The sequence below is a fragment of the Mya arenaria genome, chromosome 4, assembly GCF_026914265.1.
Source record: "Mya arenaria isolate MELC-2E11 chromosome 4, ASM2691426v1".
Taxonomy (NCBI): Eukaryota; Metazoa; Mollusca; class Bivalvia; order Myida; family Myidae; genus Mya; species Mya arenaria.
In genome coordinates, this window is record NC_069125.1 from 55,949,884 (window position 1) to 55,962,889 (window position 13,006).

The following is a 13,006-nucleotide window of genomic DNA, read 5'->3' on the forward strand; positions in this document are numbered from 1 at the left end:
AAGTGTCCTCTGGATCATTTTGTAAACCTCTATGCGTATCGGTGGAAGCTTTTTTATTCCAAACAAAATCGTCCATTAAAATTGTGCAAAGTTAGCAGCATTTCTTTTTCATGTGTGTTTGGTCTCCGAATATGATGCAGCAAATCGCTTGTCGATATCTTTACTCGTTCTATTTTTATAAGCATTCAATGTGATCTAGACGCTAGAAAACATGTACAAATGCAGTAGTTTGGATACAGATGATTGAAACCAAAGCATTCCACGTCTTTGTAGAAATGAGGTGTATTATTGGCAGCAATTTTCTCATTTGAAAGATAAATAGATTGAATCTGTGTCTTCTTGGTTTGTTGTCTTGATAACGTCTCCGGACCTTGCATATGTTGAGCCCACACCTGTCACATCTGGTCCCTTCAAAATCTGATATGGAGTTAAATCTGACCACTTCTGACATCGGTACGGTGTTATTCTGATACTGAAATGATACTAAATTCAAATCTGAATAAAACTATCGGATATGTTTTGAATCTTAAGTCACTAAAACTGCAAATTAGTGACCAAGATGATACACACAGTATATTCGGAGCTTAATACACAGAGCACGCGAACATTTCCCGCCTCATACCTTTCCTGCTGTAACCAAACCGGTTTCATTAACAATATTGTAGAAAAAGAAATGATTTTTGATTGCAAACCGTCTTTTCACTGTAACTGTCATCCGAATTCCCATTAGACTTGTCCGAATCAAATTCAAACAATTCGAACAGAACAGAATAATGGTAATCTCAGTAACAATAAGCATCACAGCAGGTTTATGATTTTATAATCAATATGCTTCTAATCTGAATGAAAAAATTCTATTTCACATTAAATCCGGTCAGTGAAACACTCAGCGAGGAGGAATGAATTGTAGAAGAATTTGAGCTGTAAGAGCGTCTTATTTCCCCCAAAATCTTGACTGAATATCACTTGCTCAACATGCATTCCCTTCTTTGTTCACATAACAAAGTCGCACCAGTCTAACCCCAATACCTTCATCTGGCCCATGATTTGGTAGATGTAATCATGGTTGTCCTTCAGCTTTTATTCACCATCACGATTCCAGACACGATGATATCATTTGATTGTGTTCCCTTGGAGTCTTCTTTCTGTCATTATATGGACATTTTATCTCTAATACACCCAGCCCACATTTGTCACTCCTAATAAGACCGTCCACAATAGCAACAAGGAATGGAAAATTCTTAGAAATTACTAGCTCGGTTTTCTCAACATTTACTCTTCCACACTGCTACATGTGGTGTTGGGTGTAGTCTCGACTTGATTGACTCTCTTTCTTCCTCCCATATTGTAGGGGTTTTCCATCAAAGTTACTCCTCTAACCACACAAGATTGTCAGGCTTTGTTTCAGGTAGTTTGTTAACATATGGCCGCAAAGTTTGAAGCTGTCAGTATGTTTGTTCTTACATCTTTCCAAATTGGATTGGCACTTTGTCCTTTCGTAGACTTTTCCACTCTCATTTTCCTTGTTGCTGACTTCTATTCCAGTAGCAAAGTTTCTAAATTCAGACTGGCACAGAGTTAAACGTCAACCCTGTCATCATACTTAAATGGTGGTTTGTTCTTGGAGACGACATCTTAAACAACAGTAATCTCAGGATTTAGGGTCTGATATAAGACAGACTGAGGGTACACCTTTCCAAGTCCTGCGTCTTCGAGAAATTTTTCAGGATCCTGGCACGGCCCTGCCTGGTAGACTTCTGGATGAGGCTTTGTTAGTGCTTTCTCGTTTACTCCTAAACTTAATGTCCCTTAGCCTTTGAGGCATCAGCTGCAGGTCAGTCTGTGGCCTCAGCCATTCGCAGCCTTTTGTTGTGCATGCATTCTTTATTTGCACAAATGTAATAAGCAGTCCCCCAATATGGCTACACAAACCAGTCAAACCAGTTTTACAGTTACACTTGCCACCCTCGATTCTGCCTGTACTTTTAATCAAAACAGCATACACTGAATAACGTCATGCCATTTGTCCACATTACACTGTAACAAGTTCCTTCATGCTTGGTTTACACCAGGCTATAGTAAAACAATAGTTGCTATTGTCCAGCCCATTATAGTCCATGTCATACACATAACCTTCCTTGGCAAATTTTCTAGCTTTCTTTAACTGTCTATGACAGGCCTTACTTTTTGCAGACACTGGATTCTTGTTATATATAAAAATAGTTCTCCACATCCTCACTTCTTGTTGGTGGACAGTTGTCTGTGTCTGCCATTTACTTTTGACACTACTTATGTCGGGTACCTCATCAGATCCATTGTCTGTATCTGAGTCAGTATCGTCAAACTGCACAGTGCAGAGTATTCTCTTGATGAGGATCTATTTGTTACCGGACTTCTTCTGTCTGTGGTTCACTAGCCATATCACCAATTCTTTATTGGTCCATGTTGTAAACGTCTCCTCATCCACTGCCACATCTACCATGCGATGCACCCCCTCTTCTTTATCCATGCTGAAATGTAAAAGGTTGGTACAATTTATGTAAATAAGCCATCCTTCATAAACATAATAGACGCAACAAAGGGTATTGTTGGTAACAATGCAAGCTCACCGATTAATATAAATGGTAGAGAAGGTTCCCATGAAGTTTCAATGAAATAGTGCTAGTGGTTAGTGAGAAATACCCCGGTCACTTCTTCAGTATCACAAGTTAGAAATGAAAAGGGCCTTAACTCTGTGAAATATCATAGAACCGGGACATTTCAACAGTATGACTTGTGTATCTCCTCTTGATAGTGAAGCTTCTCATACATTTTCATTGAACTCATGCAATCGGTTACAGAGAAATAGCCTGGACATGAAAAGCCAGAGGGATGAGAATGGATAGACACTCTGGCATCAATGTTCTACCCAAAAATGTTGTGGAGCATTAGAAATGATATGTATTTGGCCCCATTTTCTGTTTAATATTTACGAACACGATGCTAGTTCTATCACCTTGACAATTACACATTTAATCGGATTTAATTGTTTAAGTATATGTCAATAATTTGTTGAACCCGCATCTATGTACAACCCAAAAATTGTCGTGGAGCATTAGAAATGATATGTATTTGGCCCCAATCTGTCACTGCTGGATTAATAGAGCTAAAACAATAGCTGGATACCCTAGTCACAAGAATGTCTGTAAATCCTTTATTATAATGTGCTAGACAAATAAAAGTTATATGCAAATACATCCTCAATGCTTGAACTTTTCTATGATAGTTGTCATTTTGCGACTGTAAAATTTGCACCTGTACAGGTAAGATTATTGTAATCAAGGTAAGAAAATAATAACAATTACACTATTCACATTTATTTTTCACCGAATTGGTTTAAAATACAGTAAATAAACAATGTATAACAGTACAGAACAACATTTTGGTAAAAATTCATTACTAACTGTAAGAAATTACAGGTAAACTTATTACAGGTGAGCTATGAAATCTCGCCGAAATTTCAGGTATAACAAAAATCACACTATTCAGTTTTTTAGGAGCTCTAATAAATTCAAATGCTATTTTACAAGTATAAAACAAGCTAATTACATAAATAAATAAATAATGTAAACAATGTTAGACAAATGGCATATTATATCCTCAATACTTTCAATATATACAAAAAACTCAGCGAGTTATACACAGTTCTCCTGTTCAGATTTGCATTCGCACAGTCACACCTTGTCACACACCTTTTACATTTGTTATTTACAAACAAAGACACTGTATCAAAACATTATTGTAGTCCTGAACAGAATGGTAAACTTGGAAGCAGCGTGGATGGCACAATGCCACTTTACAGTCAGGGCACCAGAAAGCTGTCTGTTGCCGCTTGAATCCAACCCTGTTTTCCATCTTGTCATTACAAGCACACAGTCTCTGAGAGGCCTGGCTCTCTTTGCCCCAGCCTTAGCAGGGATTAAATCTGAGAAGTGTCTTCCTGACAATCTTGAAGGCTTCTCACCAAGGACAGGGCGCCCGCGTCTGACCAATTGTCCTTTGAGACCACCAACTTCTTCGATCAACGATTTGAGGACTGACTGGAGGAAGCTCTCATGGTCCTTCTTTGGCTGGTTTGTTGTGAACTTCTCATATAGTCTGTATGAGTTCACCAAACAAATGTTCATAATATGGAAAAAGAGTTTGCGCCACCACTTCTTTGTTTTGCGGGCAATGGAGTTGTACTGGTTGTACTGATCAAGCAAATCTACCCCACCCATGTGCTTACAGTACTCAACAATACATGTGGGCTTCTTCACGTGCTCACGAGTCCCATACTTGGTCTTCCATAACACACTCATTTGTGGGGGATGAATATTTGTCAGCATAGTGACATGGCGCTTCTCATTGAATCGCAATGCTGTTGTGGCACCATTCTTGCGGTAGACGCACTCATAATCTGTTTGCCTGTAATGTTCCACAAGAGTAGGTGCGATGTGCCTCAAGTTCATCAAACAGTTCTGGAGAGGTGTAGAAATTGTTTATTTGATAATCAGTGATTTAAAAATCACTTATTTGAGTAATTCCCCTGACTGTTACTTACGCTCAGCTTTGGCTTGATGAAAGAGCTCAGGTACGGTCCACCATTTATTGCTTGGGCCGTTTGCCGCAGTGACCGTATACGTTCCATCTTCATTCTCTGATCGTAAGATGACAGGCACTGGTTTTGATCGCCATTTCGCCATATATACATGTCGGTCTAGAACCAGAATTCCATCACTGACTTTCCTTAGCTTTTGGTCAGTCTTCGAACCTTTTTGTTTTCTTCCCTTTTTCACTTGATTTATACATGGTAGTTCATCAACAAGCTCCTCATAGTCATGAGGTACTGGTTTACCTCCCGCTTCCCTGCTTGCAGTGACCACCTTGATAATAGATAAAATGAATAGAAATTGTCCATATACACATGATGGCCATGACCTAATGTTTCACACCTAGCCATCTATACCTAATGCTTCACAATAGTTGTTGTTAGACTCGTTCCGTTTCCCGATGTATACATCAAAGCAAAGGCAGTACCCACTGCTGGCTTCACAAAGATGGAAGAGCTTGATTCCAAACTTAAGCAGGTTTGGCTGGGTTGTACACCTTGATTTTTAGTCGGCCCTTCCAAGGACACGTACCTTCACCAAAACTCAGGTTCTGCTCAGGGGAGTAGACATCGGAAAACCTTGCCATAGCCTGAAAAATCAATGGCCGGATTCGGGACAGAGGGTCATTCTGGTCCACATCATTGTTAACGTGGAAATTGCTGAGAATGGCCATGAATCTGAAAATATATATTGAAGAAACGTTTGTACAAAATAAATTGTATAAAAAATATGTCTTGTTTGTATACTGGCAGTAACTATACTACAATAACCAATTGCTGTATATTGTTGAGAGAAACATCATTTTTTTTGTAAGAATTGTTGACAAAACACAAGTATTTATCAATAATTATATGCATTTATATGGGTAAAGGGACACAAAAATAAAAGCAGCATGCAATTCTTTTTTTTTTATTATTATTTACTGACCGGTCTCTGAGCATGGTCTTGCTGAAGAATGGTCTCTCAGTAGAAGTGTCCGTGCTTCAATATGTCTCATTGTCTGGTTTGTAGACAAGGCCCATACATATAACGACGCCTAAAAAGACCTTCATCTCATCAACTGTCACAGCGACCCTACGGCAGCACTTGATGCACCACCTTCAATACCAGAATGACAGGGATGTTGTTTGAATACCTCCATATCTTGGAAGGAATTGGAGCAATCCACACATTTTAAAAATGTTTTTGCTAAGTTCATCAGGAACAAACAGAGACATCTTTGACTGTGCTCGAATGAAAAAAGGAGTTCATTTGAAAATGATACAGAGCTGATAAGCGCAAGAATTTATGGGCACCATTTCACTATTTATTGTATTTTTTTATTTCACCCTAGCTGCTTAGTATTTGAATGGTGCATTAAATGAAGCCCTATACTGATGTACCAAAAAAAAGGCTGTCAAGTTGAATGATCTGGGAGGGGGCTGTATAGCCTGGGCTGATAAGGCATTGGGGACCTCTAGAATGACTATAGCTTGCAAACGCATGTCACACATTAATTACGTTACGGAATGGTACAGCTGATGCTCTGCATTTTATATTGTCAATCACTGAGAATAGTTGAGCGCTGACAGCTCTTGTTATTTGGGCTACTTCTGTGTTGTCCGTGCTGTCTATTGTGAATAAAGGTTTGTAACTTGCTCTTGTTCCGTACTGTAGATCAAAGGCCTTTCGATGCCTGAAATACTTTGCCTCTGTCCCTGTACCGCTATCAATAACTTCCTTCCATCATTTTTGTGTTGTGTGACTAGGCGACATTTAGGGATAACTTTTGTCAGCGGCAGCGGTGGATGCTGTCATGTCCCATTTTCACCTGTATGGGGCATATCTCTTAACTACTAGTGGTATGAACTTGAAACTTCATATGTAGATAGATCTCATTGAAGGCAAGTGCAGAACACATGTACCGTAACTTTGCATCTATATGTTTAGAGTTATTGCCCTTTGTTAATTTTCAATCTTAAATTTTGTCCAGGGCATGTCTTGTAGAATATAAGTTATCGACTTGAAACTTTATATGTTGATAGTTCCATGGAGGGCAAGTGCAGTGCACAATAACAGTAACTCTTGCTTTCTTAGTTTTAGAGTAATTGCCCTTTGTTAATTTCATGCTTAAAGTTTTGTCCGGGGCATATCTTAAAGAATATAAGAGGTAACAACTTGAAACTTCATAGCAAGAAAGATCCTATTGAGGGCAAGTGCAATGCACAAGAACCATAACTCTTGCTTCCACATTTTTAGAGTAATTGCCCTTTGTTAATTTCCGGGCTTAACGTTGTTACCTTCAGTTTAGATGCCACCTACACTTGAAAGTTAAATGGCAACGCAGGGTTTATTTTCAGCAATATTTATAGCAAGTATTCGGTTATGATCCCAAAAGCAAAAAGTATTTTTTTCCCAATTTCCGAATAAAAATTCCCAATCCGGAGTTCCAAAGATTTCAAATGAAAAAAAGAAATGACAGTTATTTCCCCTACATGCAAGCGTCTATTCACAGAGTCATACAATGATGTTATATCAGGGTCATGGTGAAAAGTGGATTTTCATTGGTTGAACTATATTTTTTAGCCAATCAGACAACATGTAACAAGGTAAGAGTGCTTCGCATTGTGTTAAAAACATGTGTCATTGTCAACAAAGGGATTAATGATATAAAGTTGACAGTTAACTCTTCGGTGCAGAAAGGGATTAAAATAACTTATAGACAATGATGTTCTTTGTCATGCTTCACCTACATGTTTACATACATGACATTGACCTTCATTGCCAATATCGGAAAATGACAGAACTGCAAAGTCAAACTGAAAGTAAACAACTCGGGTGAAATGACCCAGTCTTTATTCATAATTATTATATATCATTATTATTATTATCAATGTATTTATTTTTTGATGATTGCCAAAAAGGAAACATGTGGACGAAATTTTACAAAAAATCATTCATTTGCAAGTTTGACTCTTTGGAAATCAGAAGAAATGAAAAGTATTGATTCATTCATTCCATTTTCTCTATGAGACCTAAAGTCAGCATTTTTAATAGACAGCAGATTTTGTATTCAATTTAAGTGTAAGATAAGCCCATAAAATTGACTCTGAAAAATAATTTTCTGTGAAGTATTTGGTTATGCAAGTAAGTGCTTTTATTATGCAATATGACATTGTCTCATAGAAATAGAAATAGTGTTTGAAAAAGGGGTAAACAAAGTAAATTGGCACGCCCCCCATGACAATAATGAAAATCCCCTGTTATGTGATCCAAATCCCCTGATATTCTAAACAAAATACCCTTGGGGAACAACAAGGGATTAAACAACGTCAGGTGTAAACAGAGTCTGTGCATATTATGTTGAAAATACCAGTTATTCATTATAGTGTTATATAAATTATATCCTTTGTTATTATTTATATCATGCGAAATAAAAACTAACAAAACGTGGGTATATGCTTACTTTTATTGATGGAAACCTTTAGACATATACATATATACATATGTATGAACCATATTTATCAAAAACCTTTTTTTTTGAGTTTTTGAATTGTAGCGGCCGCTACAGTATCGCCAAAGAGAAAGAACTATCGCGAGATCTCGTCATGTGATGAATCAAATCTCATGGCCATGATATCGGTGACATGCAAATGTATCCGAATGCCTTAGAAACGGCATCATGTAGCTAAGTAGAACTATTTCTTAGCAAATAATTTGAATTATATTTATGCAAACATAATTGCTATTATTTATGAAGAATTTCCCAATTTTGCCAAAATTGACATGAAAATTTGCAATCTCACGGGTGTCGGTCATATTCCCAAAATACCGAAAATTAACCCTGCAACATCATTGTCTAAAAATGAATAAAATGCCAATCTAACAACTATAATGTCGATAGTAAATAATTCATTGTTGTACTTGTGCATAGCTTGTACTGGTGTCACTGTTCTGATTTCATCAACAATTTCTTTCCATAGCAAAGTATGGTTTTGGGTTTGTTGAATGGCTCATCCCTGTTGTGTCTAGCAGCAACTAAAGCAACTAAAGCATTTTCTTCCTTGGAAGTCCATGTATGTACAGAGCTAGCGGAAGGTTCTTGCAATGGCATTTCTGATGGAGCGATTGGAGGTGTTCCACAGGGTCTTGTTGATGAAGATTTTTTAAAGAGTTCTTGAGATGATGTTTTCAAATGATGAGATTGAAGGTGCACATGTTCCATAAGGTTTTACAGAAGAAGATTTTTTGACTGGTTTAGCAATTGACACTGATGCTCCTCTACTTAGTTTTGCTGTAGCCCTCAGCAGATCCAGAAGTTTGTCTTTGGTAGCACCATCTGAAAACCTAATTATGTATTATTGGTTACCGTAAACGACTGGTTATAAGACGATAGGGGTTATAAAGCAGTCAAAAATATCCGTGAAAAACTCAAGCTTTTCATCTATGTTTTGGGTTTTATGATGCATATAAAAAATGTAATCATCTGCCAATATCAGCCACCATGTTTGTTAACAGTGACGAAATTTTGTTTTATGTGAAAATGGCGATGGTTTTTTAAACCGTACGATACTAATACAAAGCAAAATATTCTTTCTGACGGTGTATTGTAAAAGATAACCTGTCGAGAATGAAAAGTTTTGTAAACGAAAACCTTACAGGAAAGTATAACGAACGTGGCAAAGTGCGAAAAAACAAGACTATTATCGGGATACTATTGGTATATTAAACTGCTTTTATAAAGTAAGTGTGAGTTTTTCCCACCTTATCATACCACTGACAAAAAGTATTTAGACAGTGCACAGCTATATGCTTTTTTATGTGCTAGTTTAAATATTTATTTTTACAAAAAATATTGCATAATTTTATTCCTACAATAATGAAAATTTAAAATCAACGTTTTACGATACACTGTGTGCCGATATTTCGTAATTATATTATGAGGAAAGTGTTAAAATTTACTTACCAGATGAAAATATCATCCTAAAGGCCCGGTCACACCGCCCGAACTTTGTTGGAGCGTTCCTTGAACGGTAGGGAGAGGGGACCGAATTTCGACAACGCTCGTCACCGCGCCGGCGTTGCTATAGCGTTGGCTTAACAGGGCGAGCGTTGGTTTATTCTGGTCCCGCTCCGACACCTCCATACCAACGCCAAATTAAAGTTCATCACCGCAATGGATTGCTGCTTCAACGCCCGACACCGTTCCAGCAATCCCGTGTCCGCTCGTAAATCGCTTACAACCCCTCCACCAAAGTTTGTGCAACGTTTAATCACCGCCCGGGCAAAGCTGGCGAAGCAGCGGTGGTCCAGCGTTCAAGATTTCTGCGTTGGCCTAGCGGACCCAAGCGTCCACGATCTTGCGTCTAGCGGTGCCAAACTTTGACTGGGCGTTGTTGGAGCGGTGGTGAACTTTGCCGGAACGGAAAATAGCCTGCTCCTCACCGCTCGCAATATTTTGTGCAGCTCAAAACTTTCGGAGCGGTAGGAGGGACCATAAGCGTTGGCCGAGCGTATACGGCGTTGCCTTAACGGGGGCTAACTTCTGGTGAACGGTAACGAGCGGTGATGATTTTTTTTCACCGCTCCAGGAACGCTCCAGCAAAGTTCTTGCGGTGTGACCGGGCCTTAAAGCACCAAAATCTCTTCCAACACTGCCATTTTATTTCCCATCACACATTTCTCTCACTTAAAATTTGGAAAACACAAAACACTTTGGACCCCCTGATTTGCTGGACTTTTAAGTTTAAGCAGCCTGAATTAAGTTCTCAAAATAGGACTAAGATAGTCCTACATGCTAGTACAGAATTCGACAAAAATCGTCTTCAAATCATCATTTTTTTTTTTCGAACACAAGAAAAATGACAGTCTGTGTCAAGAATAAAAATAAAAGATAACGATAGAACTATTATTTTTATTTGGTTTTTGCAAAAAATAGGGTTGGTGCTCCTATAAACCACATCATAAAAAAATAATGACATAAATTCTTCAGTTGACTGAGTGGAAAAAAGACTTTGTGGTCAAGTGGGTAATGTTGAAGACTGCCCCTCTATGACAGTATACAAGCAAAATAGATGAAGAAACAAAGAGAAGTTATTTTGACATGAGTTGACATGTTTTACAATCATATACAGGCATTGTTAGTCTATTTATGATTTACCTATAGATCTAGACTTCACTACCAGTGGATTTCTTGACTTCCCTGCAAGCATTTTACAGCTTTCTACTAGAATCAGCATAGACTTAAGACCAGAATAAATCTTTGATTAAATCACCAGTGATCGCAATTGGCAGGCCCAAGGAATTGTACGAAGGACCTTTGGATTTGGACTAGCCCTTAAACCACTTCACTTATTTTTTGTTTACATACTACCGTATTATATCATGCATAGGACGCACTTTTTTACACCCAATTCTTGTCTTAAAAACTGCCTGCGTCCTTTCTTTGCTATTAGAATTTCATCTGTTTTTTTCCAAGTCCATTACAGGTCGAAAATATCGGACCGTGAAAGAACGCGGTAATAGTAAGTATCTGTACTGCGTCACCGAAGAGAACAACTGACGTGGGTAAAATCACGCAAGTTTACACATGCATAAATGTTCATGAATATGTTTAATGTTTGTTTAATTGAAGGGAGAAATAAAATTAAATGAAACACATAGTTTGTTGTCTTTTGTATTATAAAAGGGACGCTACTCACATAACACGATGAGAAATGGAAGTTAAATAGAATGAGTTGTATCGGTAATAGAAAATCGGGATAATAGGCATATACCGGTATGTCAGTTTTACATTGTTCTTGATTTAAACGCTTCCATATTTTTATGCTATATTTTGTTAAATGTTTTCATTTAAAGGGAACAAAGTAAAATTATTGTCACTTTCAAGTGTTTTAAAATCGGCGAAGGTGTGAAAAACACATGCCGCCTTTAATTAGAAAAACATACCGATAGACCAAACTGTAGCGATAATAGAGCTGTTTGTTTGTTCTAAGGGTCTGTTTTTACACTTGGCTGGAGGTGTTGACTTTTTGAGAACATTTCATACAATATAAGATTGCTGCTTTTACAGCCAGTATATCATTCTCGAAAGGTTATCGTTTACGATAATCTATCAGAAAGAATACAAATTGTCAAAAGCGGTACTTTTAAGTGCCACTATAAATAATTCTTGATAGGTTATCATTACGATAAACCCTCAGAAAGAATACAAATTGTCAAAGCGGTACTTTTAAGTGCCACTATACAAAAAAATAATTCTTGAAAGGTTATCATTTCGATAAACCCTCAGAAAGAATACAAATTGTCAAAGCGGTACTTTTTACTATACAAAAAAATAATTCTTGAAAGGTTATCATTTAATAGACCCTCAGAAAGAATACAAATTGTCTTAAATTAACGGTACTTTTTAGTGCCTTAATACCTGCTTCCCAATATGGGAAAGGCACGTGCATCCTACACAGGACGTGAAAAGCTAGCCGTAATAAGCTACGCTGAAGAACACAGCAACCGAGCAGCTGGTCGGCAGTACTCCCTAAATGAAGTCAACGTTCGTAAATGGCGAAAACAGAAATCCAAACTGATGACCATGACGAAAACGAAGAAAGCAAACCGAAGCAGGGCAGCGTTCTACACCGGTATTGAGACGGCCATCCTACAAAATGTCAAGGAAAGACGAGATAGTGGCGTGGCAGTATCAACCCTTGATGTTCACTTAGAAGCAATGAAGTTGGCCAAAAAGCAGAATATTCAGTCAACATTCAAGGCATCACAGGCGTGGGTTGCCGGCTTCATGAAACGACAGAACCTCTCTATCCGTCAACATACCCACATAAGTCAAAAGCTTCCAGAGGATTATGAATCTAAGATCACAGACTTTCAGCGTTTCATAATCAAACAAAGACTGAAGACAAGAGTACCCACTGAGTCAGATTGAAAATGCAGATCAAACCCCACTCGCTTTTGACATGCCGTCACTAAACACCTTGCATTCAAGGGGGTCGAAGACAGTAACAGTGAACACCACAGGCAATGAGAAGAACCGGTTTAGCGTTATGTTGGCATGCACAGCCGACGGTGGCAAGCTCCCCCTTTCGTGGTCTTTAAGAGAAAGACCCTACCTAGGGTGTTAAACGGCCAGATCGTATTCACATTCGTGTCCAGGAAAAGGGGTGGATGGACCAGGCCATGTGCTACGATTGGCTATCCACAGTATGGGATAAATGACCTGGTGCTGGCCTCAACCACTCGTTGTTGGTTCTCGATGCATTTAGAGCACATACCACACCAGGAATGAAGGAAAGGATGAAGGACACGAGAACGACATTGGCTGTTATCCCTGGTGGCTTAACTTCAATACTACAGCCCCTAGACGTATCCATCAACAAACCAATGAA